The sequence below is a fragment of the Euphorbia lathyris genome, chromosome 10 (assembly GCF_963576675.1).
Source record: "Euphorbia lathyris chromosome 10, ddEupLath1.1, whole genome shotgun sequence".
Lineage (NCBI taxonomy): Eukaryota > Viridiplantae > Streptophyta > Magnoliopsida > Malpighiales > Euphorbiaceae > Euphorbia > Euphorbia lathyris.
In genome coordinates this window covers 51,303,980-51,319,562 of record NC_088919.1, presented here as the reverse complement: position 1 = coordinate 51,319,562, position 15,583 = coordinate 51,303,980, and the positions used below count along the sequence as shown (strand labels likewise).

General features: G+C 42.8%; 1 pseudogene; it reads left to right on the top strand.

The window, feature by feature from the left end:
- Positions 1-427: 427 nt before the first annotated feature.
- Positions 428-12,186, top strand: LOC136208134 (heavy metal-associated isoprenylated plant protein 5-like; annotated as a pseudogene).
- Positions 12,187-15,583: the final 3,397 nt, after the last annotated feature.

The following is a 15,583-nucleotide window of genomic DNA, read 5'->3' as shown; positions in this document are numbered from 1 at the left end:
ACGGAAGTTAATCAGAATTTCTCCACGTGTCATCAATATTTGACTATATTTAATCAATTTTGAAAATTCAATGAAATTAAATTTAATCGATTATAAGGTAAATAAATTTGAAACTGAAAATTCAATGGAATTGACTGTTACGATTAAAAAGATTGATTTTTCAGCTATAAAAGACAAACAAAGGATTCTAACCCAACCCATAAAAGTCTCTCTTTTAAAGTAAAAAAGCAAACCTAAAGAGAAAAGTAGGTAATCAAACATCCCTTATTTGAAAGTTAATTTTGTTCAATTAGTTGAATTTTCAGTCATTACAAACCATTTTATATTAAATCTTTAGGCCATCGATCTCACCCATTTGAAGTGCTTGACAAACACCGAACGAAGATCAACCTAAATGTGGAAACATTTTAAAAGTGCGGCCATAGTGATGGAGGACCTCCAAGATTATCTAATGATTAAAGCTATGTATGCAAAGAGCAAACTAGCTTTTCGAAAGTGTTCCGGCGACATAGATATAGCGATGGAGTTTGTTACTCAACCACATCAAGTGAGTTGTCTGAGTTAATTTCAAATAAATGTTACGTGATTTCATATTTTTTTAGATCGGTATATGTAGTTGGTAAAATTTTTATTTTTTCAAATTGACCAATATCGATCTCAAAATAAAAATTTTAAAAAATTAAATAATCATATTTTTTATTTTTCAAAATTATCATTTTTGAAGTTTTGTTTCTCTAAACATTAACTTTCTCCCTCATTAAAAAAACTTCAAATAAAAAAAAATTGAAAAATTAAAATTGATTAAAACATTATTTTTTTAGGTGGATAAATTTGGAAAAATTAAAAGTTTGGCTGAACTAAGTGTAATTGAAATTAAAATTAAAATTACTCTACCAATATTTTTAACACCGTATATCTTTAATCCATGGGTTTGGCTTTGAATCACACTTTACTGATTCGAATATTCATTAAGAGTTTCTCTCTAATCTAATTTTGTTTTTCTTATGAGCAGACAGAAGGTGAAGGAGATAAAGCGGCTGCCGCCACTGCCGACGGCGGCGAAAAGAAGGATGAACCGAAGCTTGTTTCTGTTTACAAAGTCGACATGCATTGTGAAGGCTGTGGTAAGAAAATTAGAAGAGTCATGAAGCATTTAGAAGGTGAGAATTGAATAGGATTGATTGATTTGGTTTGATTGATTTGTGATAACTTGTCGGATTTAATTCGATGGTCCTCGTCGTAGTTACCTGCAAAACAAAACCGGAGACAGGATCTCCGAGAAAACTCTCCGACGATCAAGTCAGTTTTATGTGGAAGGCTAGTAGATTGATAATAGTATTGAGGGAAAAAATGTGAACTTACCTCCCCATTTGCTTTCATGTCTCTTTTATAAGTATCTCTAGGTAACCGCCGAGGGCGGTTACTCTTTCTATGCCACGTCCCTTACGTGGCCACCAACGTGGTTTCGTTTGTTTGAGTGGGAGGTTTAATGCCCTGTTAGGATTTCGGGGCGGTTATTCGCTTTACCCGCTTCCTTTATTAGGAGCCCATTTGATCTTGAACCATGGGCCTAAGTATAGGTTGGGCCCGTGTTTGTGATTCGGCCCGGTTTGGCTTCACGGATCATCACATGCCTCCCCCTTAGTTTGGCAAGAGCCCTTTAGGGTCTTTTCATATGTTATAGGCAACTCTTCGTCTTTGTCTGGATATTCAAAATTCGAAAGTGGTTCCTTCGTTCTCCGTCATTTCCTCTCCGGCGTCAACATCTTTGCGTTCGTTCTTCTCTGTATTCTTTCTCACATGTAAGTTTTCCCCTTCTATAACTTGCATCTCGTTCAACTATTTCTTATTTCTGTTCGTTCCCCTCCCTGATATGTCGAACCCTGAACTTGATTTCGCACTTTTCGATGAAAATTACGATCGCGAGGTGTCTCACGAGGTCGAGGAGATGGTTGATGAAGTTTCAACTAGCTCTCCTAGGTCGGACTCTCATCCCGCCGATTTTCTCCATTTGGCGAATACAACTGATGAGGCCCTAGGTTTCGACCCCTAGAAGTTGATTCCACCACTTGTCCCAACTCCCCGTTTATTACCGAAAAAGGATAGGTCCGGAAGCTTAGTTTGCCGCGAGACGATTGACGACTTACGGGAGCAGTATCCTTGGCTTCAAGGCCTCGAGACAAGCAATCCCGGGGAAAATAGAGGGCCTGGCGACTACCCAAAGGGGTACTTTACCATTTTTGTCGCCCAGATTATCTGCGGTTTCACATATCCGCTGGCGGATGAGATTGCTTCCATCCTTGGTGGTTATGGAATCGCACCTGGACAACTGCATCCCAATGGATGGGCCGACTTAACCCTAGATAAGTTTCTGGCGGATTGTCTGGAGGTTCCCCTCTCGCTCAAGATTTTCTCTAAGCTTCATCATTTCAAGAGTTCGGGGGAGTACTTTACTTTCATCCGACAGAGCGGTTACTACGGCTTTGATGAGAAGTCGAACAAAATCCGTGAGTGGGATAAGTCCTATTTCTTCATTAAGTTCCATGAAGGGAATCCAAACTTTCTTCGCTGCTGGGGCCGACCCAATGTAAAGAGTTTGAACTTTGGTTACCCCAGCAAGGAAGAATCCGCTATTATAAAGTTCTTGAAGAGTACTCCTCCTTTTGTATGGACATATGATCAGGCATTCCATATGCTAAGAAGCCGAGTAGCGATTGCCTACCGCGAGGGAGATCGCGTTGTCTATATCCCTTATCACGTTTTTGTACAAGGTACTATTAACTTATTTCCAAGTTGATGATTTCTTTTAACCCTTTGCAGGGGTGATCCTTTATCTCAACTCGCTGCAGATCGGGAAGCGAAAGCCCTGGCGAGAAGGAAGAAGCGGATGGCGGGAACAACTTCTGTTGCAGGGGCGAATTCTCCTGTGGGGGCGACTTCTGTTGAGGCGGCTTCCCCCACAATTGCTTCCGTTTCACAGGGCCCTGCTTCTGTTTCTGAGGAGCTTCCCTTAAATAGGAAGCGGAAGAGTAATGTGGATGTGGAGTCTTCTCGCCCTAGGAAGAAGAATACCTCTGTATCCTTGCCTGTCGGTGGTACATCTACATCCACTCCATCCAAAGCCAAGGGCGGTACCCCATTTCATGAGGTATCATAATTTATTCGCTCTTCTTGCGTTATTTATTTTCTCTTATCAGTTTTCGCTGTTCTCCTGACCCTTCTCCTTGTGTATCCATAGCCGATTCCTGATATCAGCGGATGGTGGACCAGAACCTTTGGTAAAGCCGTGAGCTTTTCCTGTAGGGACATTGTTTCTTCCATATGCAATGTCCTTGGGCGACTTCCCTCCGCTTCTCGTGTGCACAAACAGGTGCCGCTTCCGACTGCCATGGAGGGGATTGAGAAGCGTGCTATAGAGGTATATTGCTTTCTACTCATGTTCCATCCCTCAAATGCATGTCTCCATTCGCTCTTTTTATTCACGTATCGTCCTATATGCAGATTATCAATTTCGCGGAGGGTGCTCTCTGCAGGGATGCTGAACGAGCTAGAGAGCTGGAAAGCCTTGGCACTGAATTGGCGACTCAGAAGTCGCTTTTTGATGATGTCCAAGGCAAAGTAAAGGCCCTTGAAGGTGCTTGTCAGAAGGCCATCAGCGAGAAGGAGGAAGCTCTCAAATCCCTCCAGGCTAAGTCCGATGAGCTTCAGAAGGTTATTGATGATCTGAATTCGTCCAAGGAAGCTTTGGAGATGCAAAAGAGGAGGGCCGAGGAGATCACCGCTGAAGATGGTGCTCGCATCTATTGGTATGGAGAGCGGATTCATGCGGCTTATGAGCATGGACATCCAGATCATGTACTTAATCGCCCCAAGGTTCCCATTCCTGAAAAGGATTTAGCTGAAAAATGGGACAAGTTGGAGGCCGAGGATGCCGATATGGATGAGGTACTTCTCCTAGATTGGCAGAGTTTTCATGACTCTCCAATTAGCTATGAGATCCCAAATCAGAACGTAGAAGGAGGGGTACCACAAGATGTTTCTCACGTTGAACAAGAGGTACCTCGCTCTGATGCGGTTACTGATTTGACTGTTGGGGATTCGCTTGAAGCAGATCACCCCACAGGAGAAGATGAAGGAGCCGCTGAAGGCGAAGGGGGCAATAGAGGCGAAGGAGAAGAAATTGTAGTATAATTTTATTTATATCCGAACTGTTGTATGTAACAAACTGCCAGTATATATATCAACCGAGCGACTTTGCCGCCGCTTTACATATATGTGCAATTATTGTTTTATTCTTCTTCGCTTTAATGCCGGTTATTTTCGTATGCGACCCTTGCCTCTTGCCGACTTCATACTTGTAATTTTTCGTAGTTAGTTTTGTTTTCATTAGGGTGGCCAGACCCTTTTTGCAATTTTTTGAGTACTCATTTATTCGCTTAATTTTATGCCTTATAATTTTTCAAATAATCATAAGGTTAACCATAAGGTTTTGCGAATGATGCGTAATCATGCATCCGCCTTTCTTTTGTAGGCAACACATTTATGTGTTTAAGGTTAACCATGAGGTTTTGCGAATGATGCGTAATCATGCATCCGCCTTTCTTTTGTAGGCAACACATTTATGTGTTTGTATTAGCAGTTTGAAAATGACCTGCATTCAGCCGTAGCATACTGAATAATTGTAACCAATGAACCTCTTTATTGATAAAGAAAAAAGACTTCTTGTTACATGGGTACCTAAACTGTGTGGGATCAAAGCCTCATTAAAACCTTTTATCAGAAAACCCAGTGGGAAAAAACTCATACAAGGAAAAAGAGTACTCGTCATTTCCCTGAACTACTCGGCCTGTTTATATAGGCGTAGATTCTCTAGATTCCAGGTGCGCGGGAGCTTTTTGCCGCTCATTTCTTCTATTTCAAAAGTTGATGGTCCCAACTTCTTGGATACCCTGTAAGGCCCGATCCAGTTGACGCCTAATTTTCCTTTGCCTTCTCTGGACTGTATTTTATCTGCTTTTTTCAAGACCAAGTCGCTCTCATTGATTATCACCTTTCGCACCCTTCTGTCATGATACTTCTTGATTCTATTGCGATATACTGCCATTCGCATGTAAGCTTTTTCCCTTCGTTCTTCAACAGAATCCAATGCATCTCTAATGTTGATAGGATTTTGGGTGTCGCAGTAATAAATTACCCGATCTGTAGGCGACTTGATTTCAACAGGTAGGACTGCTTCGGCTCCATAAACCAGCGAGAAAGGTGTTTCGCCTGTTGCTGCTTTTACAGAGGTTCTGTATGCCCATAACATATGAGGTATCTCATCCGCCCAACCTGTTTTCTTATCACCTAGTCGCTTCTTGATTCCCTGAATCATGGCCCTGTCGGTAACCTCTGTCATACCATTCGACTGGGGATGATTTACGGAAGAAAAATGATTCTTGATCCCCATGCTTTCGCAATATGCTTTGAACTTGACACAGTTGAACTGGGTGCCATTGTCGGTTATAAGCGTTTGTGGGATTCCAAACCGCATGATAATGTTCTCTCGTAAGAACTCGATCATTCGCTCAGGTGTTTGAGCGGTTACTGCCTCCGCTTCTACCCATTTGCTGAAGTGGTCAACTGCGACTATCAAGTACTTCCTTTTCTTTGTTGTTTCTGGGAACAGACCCACTATATCGATTCCCCATGTCGCGAATGGCCACGCCGTCATTATAGTGACTTGTTCGGCTCCGGGAACGTGCTTTTCATTTGCATGGATTTGACAGCTGTGACATTCCGCTACCATCTTCTGGGAATCCTCCACCACCTTTGGCCAATAATAACCCATCAACTTGACTTTTCTTGCCAACGCCGCGGATGCTTCATGTGCGCCACAAATTCCTTCATGGAGTTCTCGCAGCACGTAGTCTCCTTCATTGCGGCTAATACATTTCAACCATGGACATGTATATGATTTTCGGTATAAAGTTCCATCCCGAATTGAGTATCTTGCTGACTGCCCGAGTAGCTTTCTAGCTAAACTTTTATCAACCGGCAAGTTTCCATGTTCTAGATAGTGGCGGATGGGCATCCGCCAATCTTCATCGTCTTCTAGCTCTTCGATGACCATAATCTGATCGGCTTCGAATGCTGGTGACGACCTTATTTCCAAATTACATGCCTTTTGACTCCATGGGTCTCTACTCGCTGCTGCCTTTGCCAACTCATCAGCCTTTGTGTTCTGGCCTCTTGGAACATGCACCATCTCCCAGACGACTCCTTTATGTGTTAACTCATGCATCAATCTGCCGACAACCTGATGGTACTTGACCAGATCCTCCTGTTTCACCAGATAATTTTTTGTGATCTGATTTATCATAAGTTTAGAGTCGCTGTAGATTACCACTCTTTCTGGCATAAGTTCATTAAGCAACTTCAATCCGCATATCATTGCTTCATACTCCGCGGCATTGTTGGTAGTTTTGAATGTTAACCGTGCCGCATAGTACAGGCGAATAACATCCGGACCCTTGATGGCGACTCCTAGTCCAGCTCCATCTGTGGATAATACCCCATCTGTGAACATACTCCACTCTTCTTTTTGTGCCTTTGGACATTCGTCTTCATCCCATGTGAACTCATTCACGAAATCGGCAAGTACTTGACTTTTTAGAGCTGGTCTTCCTTCGTAGCGAATATCGAACTCTCCCAAGCGAATTGACCACTCCATTAATCGGCCGGATGCGTCAGGTTTCTGTAGTACCTTTCGCATTGGAATTCCAGTTCTCACAATGATAGTATGCGCCTGAAAGTATGGCTTTAACCTAGCCGCCGTGGTTATCACCGCGAGGGCCATTTTGTCTAACCTCGAATATCGAAGTTCTGCGTCCTTCAAGACTTTACTCACGTAGTACACCGGATATTGTTGCCCTTCTTCTTCACGTACCATTACGGTGCATATCGCCGTGCTGGTGACGGATACATAAAGAAATAAATCTTCTCCATCCTCTGGCCTGCTCATTAAGGGCGGATAACATAGTAGTCGTTTTATCCCCTCGAATGCTTCTTGACAATCTGGTGTCCATTCAAAGGACTTAGATTTTTTGATGGCATTGTAGAAAGGTAGACATCTTCTAGCCGAGCATGATATGAACCGCCCTAATGCCACCAACCGCCCATTGAGTCGCTGTACTTCTCTTATATTCCTCGGTGTCTTCATCTCCATCACTGCTTTAACCTTCTCAGGATTCGCCTCAACTCCATTGCCACTAACAATGAAACCCAGGAACTTCCCTGCTCTTGCTCCAAACGTGCATTTCTCTGGGTTCAATTTGAGGCCATATTTGATCAGCACTTCCAGGATTTCTTTAATATCCTGCGGGTGGTCTTGCATCTTCTTGCTTTTAATGATCATGTCATCTACATAGATCGAGAAGTTCTCGCCTGATTTGTCTGAAAATATTTTGTTCATCATCCGTTGATAGGTTGCTCCAGCATTTTTCAGTCCAAAGGGCATCACCTTGAAGCAATAAGTTTCCTGATGAGTTATGAATGACATCTTGATCTCATCCGCCTTCTCCATTGTTATCTGGTGGTAACTGGATTTCACATCGGTGAACGATAAAGCTTCAAATCCCACAGTCCCATCTACCAATATATCAATGTTAGGTAGCGGATACATATCCTTCGGACAAGCTTTATTCAGATCTTTGAAGTCTACGCACATTCTGTACGTTCCATTTGGCTTTTTGACTAGCACCACATTGGCTAGCCACTCCGGATAGGTGACTTCTCGAATTGCATCTGATTTTAGCAAATCCGCCACTGCTTTTTCAATCGCCTTCTACCTCTCTAGAGCATGTCCTCTCTTTTTCTGTCGCACTGGGGTTGCACTTTTGTCCACATTCAAACGATGTGTCGCTATTTCTGGGCTTATCCCCTTCAGCACTTCATTTGGAGCGGCGAATGCCGACTCGCACTGGATCAACACATCGGTAATGGCTTTCCTCGTTTCCTCTGGAAGTCCTGCCGCTATCCGTACATTCTTGTCATTTGAGATGGCGAATAGTTCTGTTTCTCCTAACGCTTCAACCGGCAACTTCTCATCAACTTTATCCTCTTCATCTGGCTTTGGTTCAAGTGACAATGTATAAGCTTGTTGAGATATAAGTTGATCTCCCTCAACAACGACTCGCCCTTGGTGTGTTGGCAAATGCAATGTCAAATGCTTCATTGAAATGAGCGACTCCGTTTCTGATAGGAACGGACGCCCCAGGATTATATTATAAGCCAATGGGAGATCAACAATTGCAAACTCTAGATCACCTCGCCATTTTAGATTTTTATCGCCCATTTCTGTCTCCAACACCACTTGTCCACTTGTTTGAGATGATTGACCTCCAAAACCAGTTACATCCATGAACGTATGTTCTACTCGCTCGTCGTTAATTCCCAATTTGTTGAATGCAGTTCGAGTAATAACATTGCAAGAACTGCCTGTATCGATAAGGACCCGCTTAATGTCCCATCCTTCAATGGCCACCGTAATCACCAACGCATCTGCATACGGCTCCGTGATTCGCGCAAATGAGTAATTGAGGGCATCCTCCCTACTCGTGTTGCTTTTTCGCTGTTCACGACGAGCCCTTTTTGTTGGAGGCTCATAGACCCCGCCTGCTATCACGTTAATCACTCCTTTTTTTTGCTTCTTTTCTGGTCTTACTTCTACCTCACGCGGAAGTGTTACCTTGTCATCCATCGTTTCTTTTCTAACGAATTGACTCAGTTTGCCTCTCTCAATCAGCTTTTCAATCTCCTTCTTCAGTTCATAGCAATCGTTCGTGTCATGGCCGTTCAATCTGTGGAACCTGCAATATTTGTTAGGATATCGCCCCAAACTAGTTCGACCTTTCGTCTCAGGAAACTGCACATCCTTCTTCAAGGGGTTCTTTTCAATCCAAAGTAACACCTCATGGCGAGTCGTATTCAATGGCGTTTGATATCCCCCTCCCTGGAAGGAGCGATCGCCCTTCTGAACAAAATTACCCTTGGACTGGGTTTGATTTTGATGGCGCCGATTGTCCGAAGCGGATCTAGTGGCATCTCTTTCTCGCCGGGTTTGAGCTCTATGTTCCCTCTTGACATCATCCACTTCCATGAACTCCTTTGCTATCTTCATGAGTTCGGCCACTGTGCGTGGCTTGTTGCGGATGATTTCCTCCCGCATGCTCCAATCTGTGGTTCCATCCGCCATTATGTTGCGGATGCTTACGATATCCGGGTTCTGTAGCCGCACCAGAATATCATTGAAGGCTACAACAAATTCCCTTAGGGAATTGTAATTTCTCTGTTTGATCTCTTTCAGCTGTCTATCCGTCACATCTGCTGCTTTACAGCCCACGAACTTTGCACAGAAATCACGACTGTATTGAGTCCAGTTGTGAATAGATTCAGTAGGTAGAGACTGAAACCAATCGGATGCTGCACCGCCCAAAGTGGTCGAGAACAATCGGCAAATTATGGTTTCGCTTGCTCCTGCAACATCCATCAACTCCCTATAGTTTCTGACATGTGCCTCAGGGTCAGAATTTGGATCCCCATAGTATTTAGGTATCGCCGGCGCTTTTATTCTGTGATCTGGAATAAACTCCCGCAACGATGGGGCAAAAGGCGAATCACTCTGCACCACTGCTCTCGCCCTAGGTGTGTACCTCATTTGCTCCATCATGCTTCGCAGTTGATCTTCCAATTCAGTATTGGGTTCCCGCCGAACTTCTTCCATCCGCTGCTGGTGAATTCTGGGTGACATCCACCCGCCATACTGTGTCGATATTTGTTCTCGATGTGGGTCTAACCGCTGTCCAGTTATAGGATCAAAGTTCCAAGTGTGCTCCTGCCCAGACATATTCATTCCAGACGTCATCAACTCTGAATGTCTGTGGACAAAGGGCTCCGTTTGTTGTAGCGGAAGAATTCCTTGCATTCCTGACATCGGCTGGGATGTTTGCCAGGTCGGATGGATCGTCATAATAGGATCTTGGTGCGAGTAGTTTCCTGGATGGCTGTGTGGGTTCATGCGACTACTCTGACCCATCCGATTTGTCTCTCGAGATGGCTGCGGAAGCGCAGATATGGCAGGAATAGTCGGTGATTGTATCGAGATGACAACGGGTTCTTGAGGAGCAGCCGCTACGACGGTATTGTGATCAACGATTGCAGTTAACAAACTAATCATTCGATCTCCAGCCGCTTGGCTCATATTCGAAGCCAAGACTTGTCCTGCCATCTGTACGAATCGCTATTGGACATCTCCCTCTCAGTTTGCACTTGGACCTCCAATAATGGACTCAACTGTCCCGAAGGACTCGACGAGCTGGGTACCACAGGCTGTGTACTCGCAGGCTGCGAATTCACAGTCCGTGGACCTCTTGAGTTCATACTAGTTGATCTGGTTGTAACTCCGGTCGTTCGTGATGGTTTTGACATGTTCTTTGTGTACCTTTACCGAGATGTTGGTAAAAAAGGTCCACCTTCACCGCACCAATGATAACTTGTCGGATTTAATTCGATGGTCCTCGTCGTAGTTACCTGCAAAACAAAACCGGAGACAGGATCTCCGGGAAAACTCTCCGACGATCAAGTCAGTTTTATGGGGAAGGCTAGTAGATTGATAATAGTATTGAGGGGAAAAATGTGAACTTACCTCCCCATTTTCTTTCATGTCTCTTTTATAAGTATCTCTAGGTAACCGCCGAGGGCGGTTACTCTTTCTATGCCACGTCCCTTACGTGGCCACCAACGTGGTTTCGTTTGTTTGAGTGGGAGGTTTAATGCCCTGTTAGGATTTCGGGGCGGTTATCTGCTTTACCCGCTTCCTTTATTAGGAGACCATTTGATCTTGAACCATGGGCCTAAGTATAGGTTAGGCCCGTATTTATGATTCGGCCCGGTTTGGCTTCGCGGATCATCAATTTGGATTGCCAATTGAAATTTGTGATTTGTTGTTGAAGGTGTGGAGTCGGTGAAGAAGGATCGTCAATCGAACAAATTGACGGTGACCGGGGAGGTTGACCCTGAGAAAGTGAAAGCGAGTCTGGAAAAGAAAATGAAGAAGGAAGTACAGATTGTATCTCCGCAGCCGAAGAAAGACGCCGACGGTGGTGGTGAGAAGAAAGCGGATGAGAAAGCCGCTGAGAAGAAACCCGAGGTGAAGAAACCACCACCTGAAGAGGTATAAGAATAAAATAATTAATTTAAATTCGTTTTTTATTACAGTGATTAACTCGTTTGGATTTAATTAATCGACGCAGATTATGGTGGTTTTGAAAATCAGAACTCATTGTGATGATTGCATTACCAAAATGAAGAAGATCATCAGAAAAATCAAAGGTAGATAAATTTTCAGAATATTTTAATCTCTGCGATTATACAAATATTTTTTCAACTTATAACTGACGTTACCGATTAACAGGAGTTGAGAGCGTGGCAGTCGACGACAGAAAGGATCTCGTGCCTTGCCTGTCGGAGAAGTTCCGGACGTCTGTTGAGGTCGTTCAGCCGAAGACAGACGAGGCAAAGAAAGAAGTCAGTGGCGGCAGCGACGGAGGAGGAGGCGAGAAAAATACCGATGCTGAGAAAGTAGACGGAGAAGGCGAGAAAAAGAATGATGCTTAGAAAGTGTATGGAGGAGGCGAGGAAAAGAAGGATGACAATAAAGAAGGCTTTGGCTCCAAAGCCGGCGAGAAAAAGAGCCATGGTAAGAAAGATGAAGCCGGAGCTGGAGAAAAAAAGAATGATGATAAGAAAGATGAAGCCGGAGCAGGAGAGAAAAAGAATGATGATAAGAAAGGTGATGAAAGAGGAGAAGAAGCAAAGGTGAAGAACAAAGAAGCTCCTGCTCCTGCTCCTGCTCCAGCGACTGCGACCGCGACGGCAGCTAGTGGTGACGTTGGTGCTATGCCGGAGGTAATAAATAAAATGGACTATTATCCGGCATATTTTCCGACTCATTGGATGGACGGGATATTTGCTCAGAGCTACATTATTTACCCGTAACATCCACAATACGGTTATGCATATAACCCGGTAAATCAAGGTTACCAGATTCCGATATACAATAATATTGAACCAGTGTACAACCATCCACCAGTGGATCCAGCACAAATGTTCAGCGACGACAATCCTCATGCTTGTTCCATCATGTAAAACGACGACGGAGAATGATATAGCCGGCGATCACGCCTATTGTATATAATATTGCAATATAATATTGCATACGACCTTGTACTTGATATAGCCGGATCGCCTATTGTGTATAATATTGCATACAACCTTGTACAGATTTTCCCAATGCAGTACATTGGCTTTCTTTTAGCAGTAAACAAGAAGAAAATTTTAAGTTTGGTAAATATACAGCTACTTGTAGTTAAGTTAGTCTTAGAGATCTCCACGAGTTTGAATCTAGGCATGAATATTTCATCCTAAACTAAAACTTCTTAAATTGAGCAATAATGTTAAAATGGATAAAATTCAGCGGCCATGGATGTAATTTATCAGGTTAAATACATTGGTTTAATGTGTTGATAAAACTACCCTAATATATTTTTGATAAATTATCAACATATAATATGCAATTCTCTCTTTCGACATGGTATTAGAGAACACATCAAATATGGAAAATTGAGCAATTTCAGTAGCTTCCTTTTCCCCAATTTATCCTTCGGCGCCCATACCATTTGGGGATTCTCCGTCACTCGTAGACATCCGTGTAGGCGTTAAAAAATTCTTGAACTTTATTTTAAAATTTTCCAAAACCACCTTCAAAAATATTGAGGGCAATGCATCGATTCCTGTCTCGCTCCGTTGCCACCCCTAATTTATACTAGTGGGGGACTCAGAGAAGAGGGTTTTCGGATACAATTGAATCATTTTTAAACTTTTCTTCAAGTGAAGGGTGAAACTGCAACCATTTTTTCAAGGTACATTCAGTAGCTGAGGGTGCAACAAAACTTCCGTGTATCTCTCCTTTTTCACCAGTGACAGACTGTCGAAAAACTCAATGAAAATTATGTGTAGAGTGATAGGGGTATTTTTACCCCTATCTTTTAGCATGATTTACGGGTTAATTTTAGAAGAAACAAATAAGTTTAATTACAAAAATAGAGTGTTTTAATAAAATAACGGAATAAAGATAAATTCCGTGCTTTCAGTTAATTTTCCTTATTTTTGAGTAATTTAGGAAATAAAAACATCAAGCTAACTCGGCCCCGAGATTTGTATTTCAGGTACGAGCAAGGAATGAAAATCCACTCAAATACGCGAGGCGCATCATACCATACGTGGGGCGTGAAACATAAAGTCATAAATAATTGCCCTATCCACAAACACCACGCGGAATCTAGTCAGCATACACGAGGCGTACGCCAACTTACGCGAGGCGTATAAACACATGTCAGAAATAATTGCCTAATCCTGAAAAGTCAGACTGCATGGTCTCCCTGAGTCAACGATCCATACGCGGGGCGTACCACCTTACACGCAGGGCGTGTAAGGGAATTCTTCAATGCAAAAAGATCAGAAACTCATTTACGCAGGGCGTGCCTCAAGCTACGCATGGCGTAAAAGGACCAAATCAAGCAATAAAAAGTCAAAGACTCAAACACGCAAGGCGCAGTCCATCCTACGCGGGGCGTGTTTGAGACATCAAGATCCAGAATTGGCCCACATGCAGGAGATTTCCGACGGAATGGGCATACACGCGGGGCGTATTATGGGATTTCTGCACAAATAATGTTGCTCCATACTTGTACCTTGCAAAGTTACAATTTTGCCCTAGCTTGATATGTATAAATAGGCAGCTCTTGATACACACAAACACACACCATTAGAAAGAGCAAAAACTATACTTGTTTTGATTGTTGTAATTTAGATTTGTTTTTAGGCTTTGTGTAACTAAACTCTTCCATCTCGAGAGCTTGTCCGTTGCTCCCGGCATTTCATCAAAAATCAATTTATGCCACGACCATTATTTTTCCGTGGCAACTACCTAGCCACGCTCACTTGCGCCACGGGCGTACCCATCTTGAATTTCCATGGCTAAATAGCATAGCCACGGAAATAGTACACTTGTGCCACGATTTTAACCGTGGCGTAAATGATGATTTGTTGTAGTGCTTGGTGAGGTATTATCGGGTTCTCAAAAGATAATCAACCCCCATTATTATTGCCTATTAATTTTAATTATGGAGGTTTCAAACAAGTTTTGGTGGCTCGATTGTTTGCGTAGGTACTCGTCGAAAACTTTGCATAAAACTTTAACTTTGAAATCACGCAATTGGTAAAACCAACCGTCGGTTTGTTTCTTAATAATCTCAATCCCTTGTCTTTTGATTTCTTTTACTTGAGGACAAGTAAAACTTTAAAGTCCGAGGAGGTTTGATAGGGGTATTTTTACCCCTATCTTTTAGCGTGATTTACGGGTTAATTTTAGAAGAAACAAATAAGTTTAATTACAAAAATAGAGTGTTTTAATAAAATAACGGAATAAAGATAAATTCCGTGCTTTCAGTTAATTTCCCTTATTTTTGAGTAATTTAGGAAATAAAAACATTAAGCTAACTCGGTCCCGAGATTTGTATTTCAGGTACGAGCAAGGAGTGAAAATCCACTCAAATACGCGAGGCGCATCATCCCATACGCGGGGCGTGAAACATAAAGTCAGAAATAATTGCCATATCCACAAACACCACGTGGAATCTAGTCAGCATACGCGAGGCGTACGCCAACTTACGCGAGGCGTATAAACACATGTCAGAAATAATTGCCTAATCCTGAAAAGTCAGACTGCATGGTATCCCTGAGTCAACGATCCATACGCGAGGCGTACCAGCTTACACGCAGGACGTGTAAGGGAATTCTTCAATGCAAAAAGATCAGAAACTCATTTACGCAGGGCGTAAAAGGACCAAATCAAGCAATAAAAAGTCAGAGACTCAAACACGCAAGGAGCAGTCCATCCTACGCGGGGCGTGTTTGAGACATCAAGATCCGGAATTGGTCCACATGCAGGAGATTTCCGACGGAATGGGCATACACGCGAGACGTACTCCACCATACACGGGGCGTATTATGGGATTTCTGCACAAATAATGTTGCTCCATACTTGTACCTTGCAAAGTTACAATTTTGCCCTAGCTTGATATGTATAAATAGGCAGCTCTTGATACACACAAACACACACCATTAGAAAGAGCAAAAACTATACTTGTTTTGATTGTTGTAGTTTAGATTTGTTTTTAGGCTTTGTGTAACTAAACTCTTCCATCTCGAGAGCTTGTCCGTTGCTCCCGGCATTTCATCAAAGTCCCGCTCCATCTCCGCACACCAAGGTCGAGAGCTCCACCATTCAAGTCCTTAGAGACGGCTTTTGAGTCCGGTTAGCTAGTTCCGAGGGTGGATTCTTCCCTTTACACTTGCTAATTAGCTTGATCTCATCCTATGTACTAGGCTTGTTTGTAATCCATATTTACACTTTCCATATTTATAATTTATGATTCATAATCTTCTTTTCTATATATGTGTTGATGTTTGTTACTTGTTTTGA